A 12,695-nucleotide genomic window follows, 5' to 3' on the forward strand; every position below is an offset into this window, starting at 1 on the left:
ATCACTTTAAGGTCTGCAAAGCACTTAGTATATATGATCTCATTTGATCCTAATATCCTTGAGGGGTAAATAGAATCTCTACTGTGGTGATAAGTAAATGGGCCAATAGGGATAACCACATACAGGAAACAGAGTACTTCCACACAGAGTTTAGATAAATCTATTACTTCATCAACATGCGTCTTCCTTCTACCATTGCAGAAAGCAGCTCATTGGTACCTTCTTATCCTATGGAATTCTCATTTTTATCTTTCCATATTCCATATCCATCTCCACAGAAGATCTAGCTAACAACTTGGTAACCTTCCTCTAGATGTCTTTTAACATCTCATGAATGTGATGTGCATGGAATTTGTCCATCTGGAATCTCTTGCTCTCACTGCATGATTGGCTATTTCGGTTTCTGTTCACACGTGTCTATAATGGCTGGGGTACTGGCATGGAAGCCCATGTGATCTGTTTATTGACGAGAGTGATGCCATTTTAGAATAAGCCTCCCTTTCAGCATAAATGGAAAGCCACTTCTACTCACTGTGTCTTGGCTCTTCTCTACCCCAGCCATTGTCAAAAAACAAAAAAAAACTAACAGTCCTCTTTTGAATCATAAGGATAATGAGACCGGTGAAGTAGGAACCTCTGTCCACTCCTCTAGAAAAATAATAAACTGACTCCAAGGCCAGTGGCTGACTGGGTGTGAACCCAGCATGAGGATATGTTTCCTATGTACAGTAAGTATCCATGAGAAATAGCTCCCATTCAGAGGCCCACTTGGCCCTGAGAGACCTTCCCTTCTCTCTGGCTTTCTTCACTTCCTCACTTGTAACCACAAACGATATTAAACTTTTTACTGATGGACTCCCTAGATTTTGAGCAATGTGTCCTCCTTCCGTGGCAGTTTTGTTAGTGAATCCTAAGCACAGAGGAGTGAAAAGAAACAGCTTCTTCCACTCTCCTCTTACTGTCATATTTGAGGGAAGAGGGCTTTTTAATTACCATTACGGGGCTCAGGAATATTGGCACCTATAACTCCATATTTCTTGGAGGCTCGGAATTTCCCTTTTTCTTAGGTCGGTAAAAGCCTTTCATCTAAATCATTACTCTGTTTCATCCTTAGTGTGGCTGATTCAAGCCCTATTGTTGGTTCCATAGTAGCAGAAGCTTAAGGTTCTGCAAGAAAGAGTCTATATTTATTACCTGCAGAAAGTACCATGGCAGGCTTAGTCTGCTGAACATCTGCCTTCTATTCACATGTTGCAAATGAAGCTGGAGAAAGTAATGAAACCATGCTGACTAGGCGCATAACAAATAAATTAATGCTATATAATCTCAACTGGGCCCTCACTGTGGCTGGCAATCCTTTATACATACCTGGTCAATTCACTATACAACTCACCACAGAGACTTTTCCAAACATTTCCATCCCTCTCGTGGCCCTCTCTCCCACCACTCTGTTAGCTGAGGATTTTGTCTGATACTTCACTGAAAAAATATAGGCCATTTATTTGCAAGAGCTCCCTCTTCTCTCCCTCTCCTCATCTTGCATCACTCACATGCCTTATGCCACTATCTCTCCCTAAACCTAGTCTCACATGAAGAGGTGGCCCTTCTCCTTGCCAAGGCAAACTCCTGTACATGAACAGGCAATCTTATTCCATATGGTCTTCTCCAGCAAACTGTCCACTCTACCATTCCCATTCTCTCACTAATTATTGATCTCTCCTTGTCATTTCCCTACTCCGGACAAACAGACTCATATCTCTCCATCTTTAAAAAACATTTACTTGATCCATCCATCCCCACTAGCTAACATCCAGCACTTTCTCCCTTTGATGGCTAACCTCCTTGAAGATCAACCTACCAACAGGTGTCTACTCACTTTCCTCTCAGTGTTTTCTGAACTCTGTACAGTCTGGCTTGCAACCTCATCATTCGATTGAAACTGTTCTCTCCAAAATTGCTGTGATCTTAAATACAAAATTAATGATCTCTTCTGAATCTCCATCTTCCTCGACCTCTCAGCAGCCTTTAATAGGGTCAATCACTCTCTTCTCTCTTGTTTTCATATCATTTCATTTCATTTCTCTCATGGGTCTCCTGATTCTACCTATCTGCCCACTCATTCTCAGTCTCCTTTGCTGGATCTTCATTTAAATCACACCTGCTACTTGGCAGTGTCCCCCAAGGCTCTTTCCTGGGTCCTCTCACCTTTCAATTCTATCCTAATAATACTTGGTGATCTCATTAGACCCTATGGATCTAATGGTCATTTCAGTGCAGATAAGATTCTCAGATTTATTTATCCAATCTTAATGTCTATTGTGAACTCCAGTATAGAATCAACAACTGCCTACGGGACACCTCAAACTGGATGATCCACATACATTTGAAATTCATCATCTTTTCCTCAAAACTTTTGCTTCTTTGTAACTTTCTGATTACCACTGATGGTATTATCATCCTCCCAGTCACTTAGACTCACAACCTGTCATCTTTGACCCTTCAAATTCTCTTTCACCCCCTGTATCCCATCTACCTCCAATTAATCCCCTGTGGATTCTACTTTCATAGCATCTGTGGTATGCATCTGCCTCTCTCCTCTGACACTATCACCACCCTAGCACAGGCCTGATGGGGTCTGCCTGCTTCAAGTCTCTCCCCTCACCGATCTATCCTCCACTCAGCTGACAAAGTGATCTTCAAGTGCAGGTTTGACTAGATCACCCTCCACCCACAAATCATTATATTCCATTGGCTCCCCGTTAGTTTCAAGATGAAATACAAAATCTTCCATTTGGTTTTTAAAGCCCATCAACCTGGCCCCCTTTTACCTCTCCAATTTTAAACTTATTCCCTCCTCCACGATCTGCAATGCAGACAAACTGGCATCCTCGCCATTCTTTGCACATAAGGCGCTTCATAAATTTTCACTGGCTTTCCTCCATGTCTCTCCCTCCTAATCTACACTTCCTGCCTCCCTTGACTTCCTTTTAAGGCTCAACTGAAATACCAGCTTCTCCAAGAAGCCTTTCCTGGTCCCTCTCAATGCTAGTGCCTTCCCTCTGGACTTAGCCCCAATTTAGCCAGCCTATATTTTGTTTGCATAGTTGTTTGCATGTTGTCTCCCACATTATATTGTGAGCTCCTTGAGATCAAAGGTTGTTTTGCCTTTCTTTGTATCTCTGACACTAAGCTCAATGCTTAGTAAATGATTGTTGATGTCTCCAGATAAGGTGTGTGTGTGTGTTGTGTGTGTGTGTGTGTGTGTGTGTGTGTGTGCGCGCGTATGTGCGGGCGCTCGCGCACGCATTTTAGATTTAAAGGGGGTGGAAGTTTTCCCCTGAGAAAATGGGCTTATTATTTGTCTGTTCCCAGCCCCCTACCCTCATCCCAACTTTGTATTTATGGATTTTCTGTTCTTCTGCCAATTTCTTTCTTTTTTCTCTGCTCGGCTGAGCTTTCTTGACTCCACGGCAGTTGAACTCCCTTTGGAAATGTGGGTGTAAGCTGATAACTTCTCATTGCTTTTCCCATGTGCCTTAATCTGTTTGAGGAAGTTCCATAAGGAAGGGATCATCAGTATCTCTATGATTTACTCTCTAGAGATTTGTCATGATAGTGCAATTAAGGGGGGAAAATCATGTCTACATGTGAATCTATCGTTTTCTAAGATGTATAAGTATGTAAGAACTTGAGAAAATACTTGGTGTAATTTGTGTCAATTTGTATATGATAAAAAAGATACTCTGAATTGAATTGTTGCCACAGCTGGGCAGTGACCTTTCTCTTCTTGGCTTGGTTAACTTGGAGGAGGAAGTATGTATTTGTGCCTGCAGGCATTGGTGACACTTGTAAATGTCACTTAATCGGGCTGCAGTCTCTAAGCATCTCTTTTAGAAAGTCAAGGTTTTTCGGTAAAGATATTCTAAACTTCCTAAATATCTAGTTATTAAGCTTAAGTCATAATGATTGTCATGTTTGCAGGTCCTCTCTGACTGTCTCCTCACCCAAGATGGGCTGAGGTGCCTGTTTTCGTTGATGTTAACAGGACTCTCCATCGATCTGGGATGATGACGATACAATCAGAGGTATTCTGGGCTGTGCCATTCCCAGGTACACTTAAATTTGAACAGTTGTTAATCTCTGCCTTCCATTCAGAATTTGGTGATCTGGTGAAAAGGGTAGAAAATCAGAAGAACGAGTAAAACACAGGTTTCACTCTTTCTTCGTTCTTCTGAAATATTTTTGCTATGAAAAATATGCCGGGGGGGGGGATATCTGTTCTAGGAGAAGGAGAAATAGCCCCAAGCAAATTCAATATTAATTGCAATATTTGAGGTTAAGTTTACAAATGTAATCAAACTTTGACTGTTTTCCATAGATTGGATTTCCTGATTATTTTATCATGTAAGGTTTAAAATACATAAAGAAAAAGAAGGTTGGATTTCTGTAATTCGTTTCTATATACACTCTGTCATTTGACTATCAGAGAGCGAAGAATTACAGAGTACAGGCATTTCTGTATTTATGCCTATGTAACAGACCCCTATTTATAGTGTTCTTCAGGACTGGGAAAGTATTTTGTTTCCAAAGTAGAACTGTGGAGTATTTTTAGTTGTGCTAAAACAATTCCTAAAGCAGAAGACAGTAATCTTTGATTGTTTTGCTATGATTGAGTGATTATTAAAAGTAATGGTGAAGCAATGATTTGTATGTTGGAGCTAACATTTCCCTAAAGTGACAGATATATTTTATTTCTAAAGAGAAAAAAAAATTGCATTGTGTGTCCTAAAATGTATGCATTGTAGTGTTATAATTCAATTGGGCTTGAAAAAAGGGTCTGTTTGGAAATTTTTGTTTTGTTTCTTTAAAAATATAATACTGAATGTGCCCTAGATTTGGAATGCTGTAGAGAGAGATGCTCTTCTGCCATTCAGTCCTGTTTCAGAGTTTTCTTGGGAAAAATACTGCAGTGGTTTGCCATTTCCTTCTTCAATGAATTGGGCAAACAGAGGTAAAAGTGATTTGCCAAAGGCAGCACAGCTAGTGCAGGTCTGAAGCTGGATTTGAACCCAAGTGTTCCTGACTCCAGCACTCTTATCTACTGAGTCACCTAGCTGCCTCCATAAAGAGAAATATCCATGCTAAAACTTTGAAATTGGGAAGTGTGTAGGGTTAAATTAATATGAGCTTCTGATAATATGTTAAAATGCAGTTCATATCAAACAACGGAATAGGAAAATTTGGAATCCTGCCATTATAAAAAAAACCCTTCTGAATTTAGAATAAAATAACAAGGAAAATGCACACCTAGTTCTGAAAGGATGACAGTTTTCAGACTGAAGGCTTTAGGCTCATTGAATATCTATACCAGATGTCTTCTAACTTTTAAGATACTGTCACAATATGTTAACATTTTGTTCTGAATTACTGAAAAGTCTTTTTCTTTAATTAGAAATCTATGTTTTTAGGACAATCAAAGAAGAACCCTCAGAGTCCTCAAGTGTCAAAACAAGGCTCTTCCCCTTGAGAATTTTTTTGTAAAAATGGTGTTAGACCTTGAGCTATTACCTATATTAGTGAAAAAGTTTACAAAATAAAAGAATAAATGTTTTGGAAACATCTCCTCACATTGATAAAAAGACAATAAATTTGCAATTCAGTCACAACCTCAGAGACATTAAGCCATTTTGGCCAATATAAATGAGCTCATTGCTGATCTAAAAAAAAATCTCCACATCATTTTTCTGTTTACTCTCATGTATTCATTTTTGGAGAGTAAAATTTCACATCATAGCCTTATTTTTGTGAATCTTAATTTCCACCAGTGATGTTGGCTTTGAACTATATTGTGAATGGAATGTTACACATAATACGAATATACCTGGGCCTGGTAGTATAAAAGGAAAAGGAGTTAAATACCTCCTATGCACTCTGTGAGTACGAAATACGCTTTCAGTGTTATATAACTATGGATTGTGTCACAGCCATAAAGAACTTCAATGTCTTATATTATCAGCCTTAAAACAGTTAACAACTAAGCCCTGATTTAAATTGTAAGCAGCGAAATTTATTGTGTGAGATAGAAACTCTTATTTGCCTTTTGTCTCTGCTTACTTTTGATTCAAGAGTGTTGCTGATGCCACAGCATCGATCCACCATGTAAGTAAAGGAGTCTCCAGCCCCTACAGGAAATGTCTGCCATCACCACCGAAAGGGTCAACCTACCTCCAGGTGGATGGAGATTGTAGCCATCCAGACAAGAGCAAGGTCATCCCAATTCACCACCTCCTCTTCACCCCCCCTCATTATTTTACATCTCTCTGATTAAAAAAAAAGCCTCTCCACATGTGAAATCATGCACCTGGTTCTTATAACCCTTCAGGAATATGAAGTTAGGAATTATAAGCTGGTTGTTCTTAATTACTTTTTATTTTTATTTAAGATCAAACAGCTGAGAAAATTTTGTGTCAACCTGACTAGTGAAAAGTCAGTCTGCAATTTTCAGACCCACATAGCAACACTGGAAGAATAAAAGATGGGAGTAGCACAAGTTCACTGAAAGTGCTGCACATTTTCCCAAATGTATTGATCTGGTACAAAATCCTCCTATGCAATGATGGGTCGCCAAACTTATTTTGCATATGCAGCAGTGGTTTGAGGCAGAAGCATATTACTGACTCGACAAGTTCCCTATTTAACTGCATGCTACACTTTGGGCAATGCACACTTTTTAGTCACTTGGCCTTCTTCTGAGGATTCTGAAACTTGAAAAAGTGTGGGATCTAAAATGAGGAATAAGCCTACCTCTGAAAATGCCTACTTGTAGCAAGTCTGCTGATTTCTCTGAAGTTCCCTTATCCACAAAATGGAGATAATAACTGTAGCACCTATTTCACAGGGTAACAAAATCAGAGACGTTTCAGAGCGGGAAGGGACATGAGATATGACAGTGTCCAGCACAATTGTGCAAGAATCCCCTCTACGGCAAAGGTGTCGAACCTATGGCCTGGGCCCAGGGCATTAGGATCAGATTAAAACATAATTGGAAAACATTTAACAAAAAGAATAAAAATACAACAGAACATAAATAATGTTAACATGGTTTTCTAAGTCAATGTGCAGCCATTAGCAGCCTCCATTTCTATTTGAGTCTGATACCACTGATGTATAACATATTATCCCTAAAGACCTCTAGTGAGGGGTAAACCACCACTACTTCCCCCTTCCACTTTGACATAGCTCTAGTTTTTAGGAAGTTTTTTTTTCTTATTGCCTTGAAGTCTTAATTTGCATCTTCATACCTCATATCCATTGTTCCAAGTTCTTCCCAATGGGGCCAAGGGGTAGAGAGAGAGAATATTCTTTCTCTTCCATGTGCAAACCATTCAAATATATGAAAAAAAATCATATCCCCTTAAATCTTTTAAGAACCAAATATTCCCAGATCTTTTAACTAATTGAGGCCCTTTATCATCCTATTTGCTCTTTTAGACACATTCCAGTTGATCAACATTGTTCCTGAATTTGCATGAAGAGGTGGAGATTTCAGGAGAGGCATGCCCTATGCCCTCTGCCACTCTTGGGAGAGATCAGGAAGCAGACTTGGGAGTTTCTGGAAACTGGAACCCCACAAAACAAAGATATAAATACAATTTCACGAGAGAGACAGATAGGCAAGACAGACAGAAACAGAGAGAAACATACAGAGACAGAGAAAGAAGAGAGAGAGATTTTATGTGGATTATCAAACACATGCAATACCAAGAAAAAGCATTAGCTCACTAATGAAAGTATAAAAATACCAATCTAATACATGTTTATAGCTCTTAGGCATATGCACCATCAGGGGAAATTCCTAGATCATTGCAAATGTACAACTATCAAAAATGCCACCAATATAATGAATATAATAATCCTTAACAATACTCATAAAAGCATGAGAAACTCACTCATTCCTAAAAAGAGGACAGTGATGAATTAAACATTTATACCTGCCTTTATACCTTAGTGGAGCCTGGATGGACACAAGGGTACAGGTTTCCCAACTTCTAGCAGGGAGAAAAGCAAAGGAAAGAAACAGACCACCAGCTCCCCTGCCTCCAGCAGAATATTCCTCTCTCCACCTCTGCCTGCAGAAAAAAGGTGAGTAGCCTCTACACATTTCACTGCTCTGTATTCCAGAAGAGACAGTCAACAGAATGAAAACAAGGCCAGAGCAGAGCTAAGAGGTGGCCACTGCTTTGCCACAAATGATCCAGATTGAAGACCTAAAAGACCTATCTACAATGCCATCTATACTTCCAGTCACACTTAGCCACAAGCTTCTAGTCAAGGTTTTTTTCTTTCAATGACAACGTTTTTACCCGTTTTCTGCCCTCCCCACTACTCCCAAACTCAGGAGGAAGTGCCACCTTCTAAAGAAAGGCTGCATTCTAAACTCTGCCAACAGAAGAGTCAGTTTTCAACCCAGAGGATCCAAAAGTGTTCATAACAGAAAGCCACCTCTTCAGGCCACCTCGAGTGACTTAGGAACACGTCTGAATGAGGATGACCAACCGCCTTCACAATAAAAAGTTACTCCCTCATCACCAAAACACTGAGGGCTACCCCTGTGCCTTTTAGAGCCAAGTGAAGGAGGGGACCCTTCTGCCCACAGAGAGCTAAGTGCCAATGATCAGCTATGATGCTGCCAAGATCTCAGGCCAGAGGACCCCTTGTTACTATTTCCTTTCTAAAATGTGACATCCAGAACCCAACAAATTATTACAGAGGCAGCCTGACCTAGGGGAGAGTAGAAGTAAACAATGGTCTCCCTAATCCTGGACCCGTCATCCTTCATGTGGCCTAAGTCCATGCCCACTTTTGAGGGATCACAGGAAACATAGAAGATAAGGTGCTTTGTAAGTCCTGAGACTCTTGGTCAGTGCCACCACTCAGCTATGAATCAAACTCCCCTTTAGATGGTCCCTCCCATGCAGCAATCCCTTGTGAGGGAGCCTCTCCACTTCGAGATAATCATTAGAATCACATTGACTTTGGGAACTGTAATATGACTCTCTATCATTTCTAGCCACTGGTCTTAGTTCTCTCTCAACCAAAGAGAGCAAATTTAACCCTTGCTTTCTTTAACCTTAGACACTTATTTTGTTTACCTTCTATCTGTCTTCTTTCAGAAGAAAATCTCTAATTCTCTCAACTAAGCCCATAACATAACCTCTAGGCCCTTGGCCTCACCCATCCCGATGCCCTACTCTGGATTCCAAGTTTGTCGATGTCTTTTCCAAAATGTGGTGCCCATATTTTGTAGAATCCAATCCTGAAAAATGGTACTGATGATAGTGCAGGACAGAGGGCATAGTGTTCTTAGATCACATCAGTGTAGGCATACTCATGACTGAGCTCTAGAGACTGCTTTAAGCTTTGCAAAGCATTCCACATACCTCATCTCAGCCTCATAACAAGCATATAAAGTAGTATTCTATCTGTTTTTCAGATAAACTGAAGTTGTCAGTTTTAATGACTCATCTAGGGTCACACAGCTCATAAGGCAAGATGGAATATGAACCTAGGACTTCCTGACTCCCTGCTATCCCCCAAGACGCCAGGCTGCCTCCCAATTTTATTTTGTCCTACAAGAAGAAACTGCTGATTTAGCTCAAAAAAGATGATTAATTCACAGAAACCAACATTTTTATGTCAGCATAATTTTCAAGTTTCCTCCGGTCAATGACAGTTTAGCTTGGACAGAAAATAAGTTTGGGCATAGGTGAAAACCAAAGTGTATCAATTAGCAAGTAACCACACCTCTGCTCATGGAGGGTTATTAGGAGGAACGCTAGAGAGGGCTAGAAGATCGAAGTCAAAATTCCAGAGCAGACATTTGCTGGCTGTAGCAGCCTATGAGAGTATCTTAATGTCGCCGAGCTAGAAATTTAATTTTTTTTTAAAAAGATGATGCCTGTACTCCCTGGACCTGCCAGGGTTATGGTGAGGCAGCTCAAAGTACTTTTTAATTGCAGTAAGTCCAGTAGTTGCCTATTAGCTCCAGGATAAACTAGAAAGTCTTCTTTTTAACATTTAAAGTCCTTCACAGCCCAGCTCTGTGGTCTGCCTTCCCAGACTCACTCTCACTGACTCCCCTCCACACTCAACAAGCCTGCCATATTTGCCTTCTGCCTCATTCTTCACACAGGATTAAGTCTGCCTCTGTGTCCTTTGTTGTTTGACTGTTTGTAAACAGTGGCGTCCCACCATTTGTGCAACCCCCTCACCCCTCACTTATGCCCCACAGATTCCCTCTCTTCCTTCACCCTTCCATAGGAAACCATTTCTGAGCTCTCCATATGCACATGCTCCCGGTTTTCCTCCCTGTATTGGTATAATGCAGGTACTGACACATGTGTGTGTGTTGTCTTCTCCGATGGGTTGTAAGTGCTCTAAAAGTAGGGATTACATCATTCTCTGTATTTTCTCTGCTGTGCCTAGTACAGTGCTTGAAGACTAAGCTTACAAAATTAGCCTTTTAAAATTATGCAACCCCTCTTAGATATCTTCCACACACAGTAAGATGCCTTTGTTCTGCCTAGATCATCTTCTTATGCAGTATTTTCACTTACTTGTATTGCACAATATATAATGAGGCATTGAGTCCAAACTAAGTTGGGACGTGATGGTGTAAGGGAAGAGTAGATCATTATGGAGAAGCTGGTCAATTGACTATGACTTCTTGCCTGGAAACCATCGAAAACTGTCTGACCTATTTGGCTTCCCCTGATCCTTTTCCTGTTTCTCTTCTCTGTCTTCAAATGTAGGTCTCTCTGCTCTTCTTTCTCTCATTTCCTTTCTTCTTACTCTTCTTTTTCTATTTTCTCTCTTCTTTTTTAAAGAAAATCTTGTATACTTCCCTTAACTGGCTATAATAGGACATTATATGGACTATTTATGCCTAATCTCTGGTAGAGTGTTCTAATCTCATATTGTTCTGATCAGTTAGACACACCATACCTTGACTTTGACCTAGTGATGTCATTTTGGTACTCTTCCAGAACAAAGGACCACACCCAATCAATAATAGGGAATGATTATGGTGCAAAGATGGCTTGAAGTCAAAGGGCGTGGGCTCAAGTCCTGTGCCATTGTCTGTGTAACCTTGAGTAATTTATTTGGACTTTTCATCATTTTGAAATGGGCTTGATAATACCCTCTACTGCCTTCATGGCAGGATTGCTTTAAAGGTCAAACTAGTTGTTCGTAAAGCACTTTGTAAAAGTAACAGTTCTATAAAACTGTTAGCCAGTATTAGCTATTGTACTATTTCATGTTTCCTGTTTTTAATTTCTAAAAAAGTTAAGAATAGTTCACATTTCTTCATTTTTAAAGTTGTACTTAAACTAAATTAAGTTTTCTTCTTTTGATAGCAAAGGATCTAAATGAAGGCCTCAAGCATGCTAGGTGGCTTACTTATAGCAGCATGAATGAGTAGCCATAATGGCAGTTACACACACACACACACACACACACACACACACACACACACACACACACACACACACTGATAGAAACAGCAACCACAGTAACCCAAGACCCAGGCTTGAATGGTCTCCTCTGTCAAGTCCTGGGTACGATCCAATGGGTATATGTCATAAAAAAGACAAGGTTGTATGAAAGGAGATGTAACAAGCCACCTGTTTTGTCCTTCCCAAGGAGTGCCCCTGGTGGAATGCAAACTCCTTGGGGGTAGGACCTTCTGGATTTTCTCTTTTAAAAACTTTCACTCAATGGCCTTTTATAGTAAAAAGAGTCTCTTACTCTGATCATTATACTTATTATGAGTACTTTATGAGAATGACCACTTAAAATTTTGTCTACTAATTTATGATTAATGTTAACTTACAAAATGGAACTCAATCCCTGATGAAGATATGGATACAATTCTTTATTTTCTAAACAAATTTGCTCATTTTTTCAATATTCAAGAATTTTCTATCCAATTTTATTATAGAAAAATACTTTCCTCCATTAATTTAGCTCATTTAACTAAATGGGAACCTTTTACAGGCTTTCATACACCATAGGGGTTTACAGACTCTATCAATATCTCTTTGGCTTCAAACAATTCTTTAAACTGAAAAACACAATCAGTTTCAGGGGAAAAATATTTTCCATATAATTAACGATAAGGGGAATCCTTTAAAGTATAGTGTTTGTAATATTCAATGTAATATGTTTTCCTTCAATGATCTGAATCTCTCTAGGCCATGATGACAGAAGAGAACTGACAAGATGGCTTTCATTGTCTTTCAGTAAACTGAGAAGTCATTCTTCTTGCATTGTCCTGGAAAGGAATGCTAACACAACTCAAAATGTCCCAGGGTGGAGGTGGAGGTGGTGAAGAAATGGACGAGGAAGGGAGACAACGGTCCAGTGTGTCTACCGAGCACTCTTCTGGGGACCTCCTTGTCTTTCTGTGGGAAGGCCCTGTTGTTGTGGTTGGTGATGGTGGTGGGGGTGTTTGGGGAGGGTGATGAGTAGGGAGTAGAAACAGTGGGGGGTGGGGCACGCTGATGGAGAATCCATCATAGGCTGCAACTTTTCCCCAGCTGGGGTCTTTTTGAAATTACATTGTTAAAGGAGCCGTATTCATTTGGACTAAAGGTGAGGCCGAAGATGGCATTAGCTATCCTGATGCTACAGCA

General features: G+C 40.1%; 1 protein-coding gene across 1 annotated transcript in view; it reads right to left on the minus strand.

Moving 5' to 3' along the window:
- ZBBX (zinc finger B-box domain containing) overlaps positions 1 to 12,695 on the minus strand; it is a 122,335-nt gene that overhangs the window by 5,049 nt on the left and 104,591 nt on the right.

Source organism: Phascolarctos cinereus, unplaced genomic scaffold, assembly GCF_003287225.1.
Source record: "Phascolarctos cinereus isolate Bilbo 61053 unplaced genomic scaffold, phaCin_HiC Scaffold_7;HRSCAF=346, whole genome shotgun sequence".
Classification (NCBI taxonomy): Eukaryota; Metazoa; Chordata; class Mammalia; order Diprotodontia; family Phascolarctidae; genus Phascolarctos; species Phascolarctos cinereus.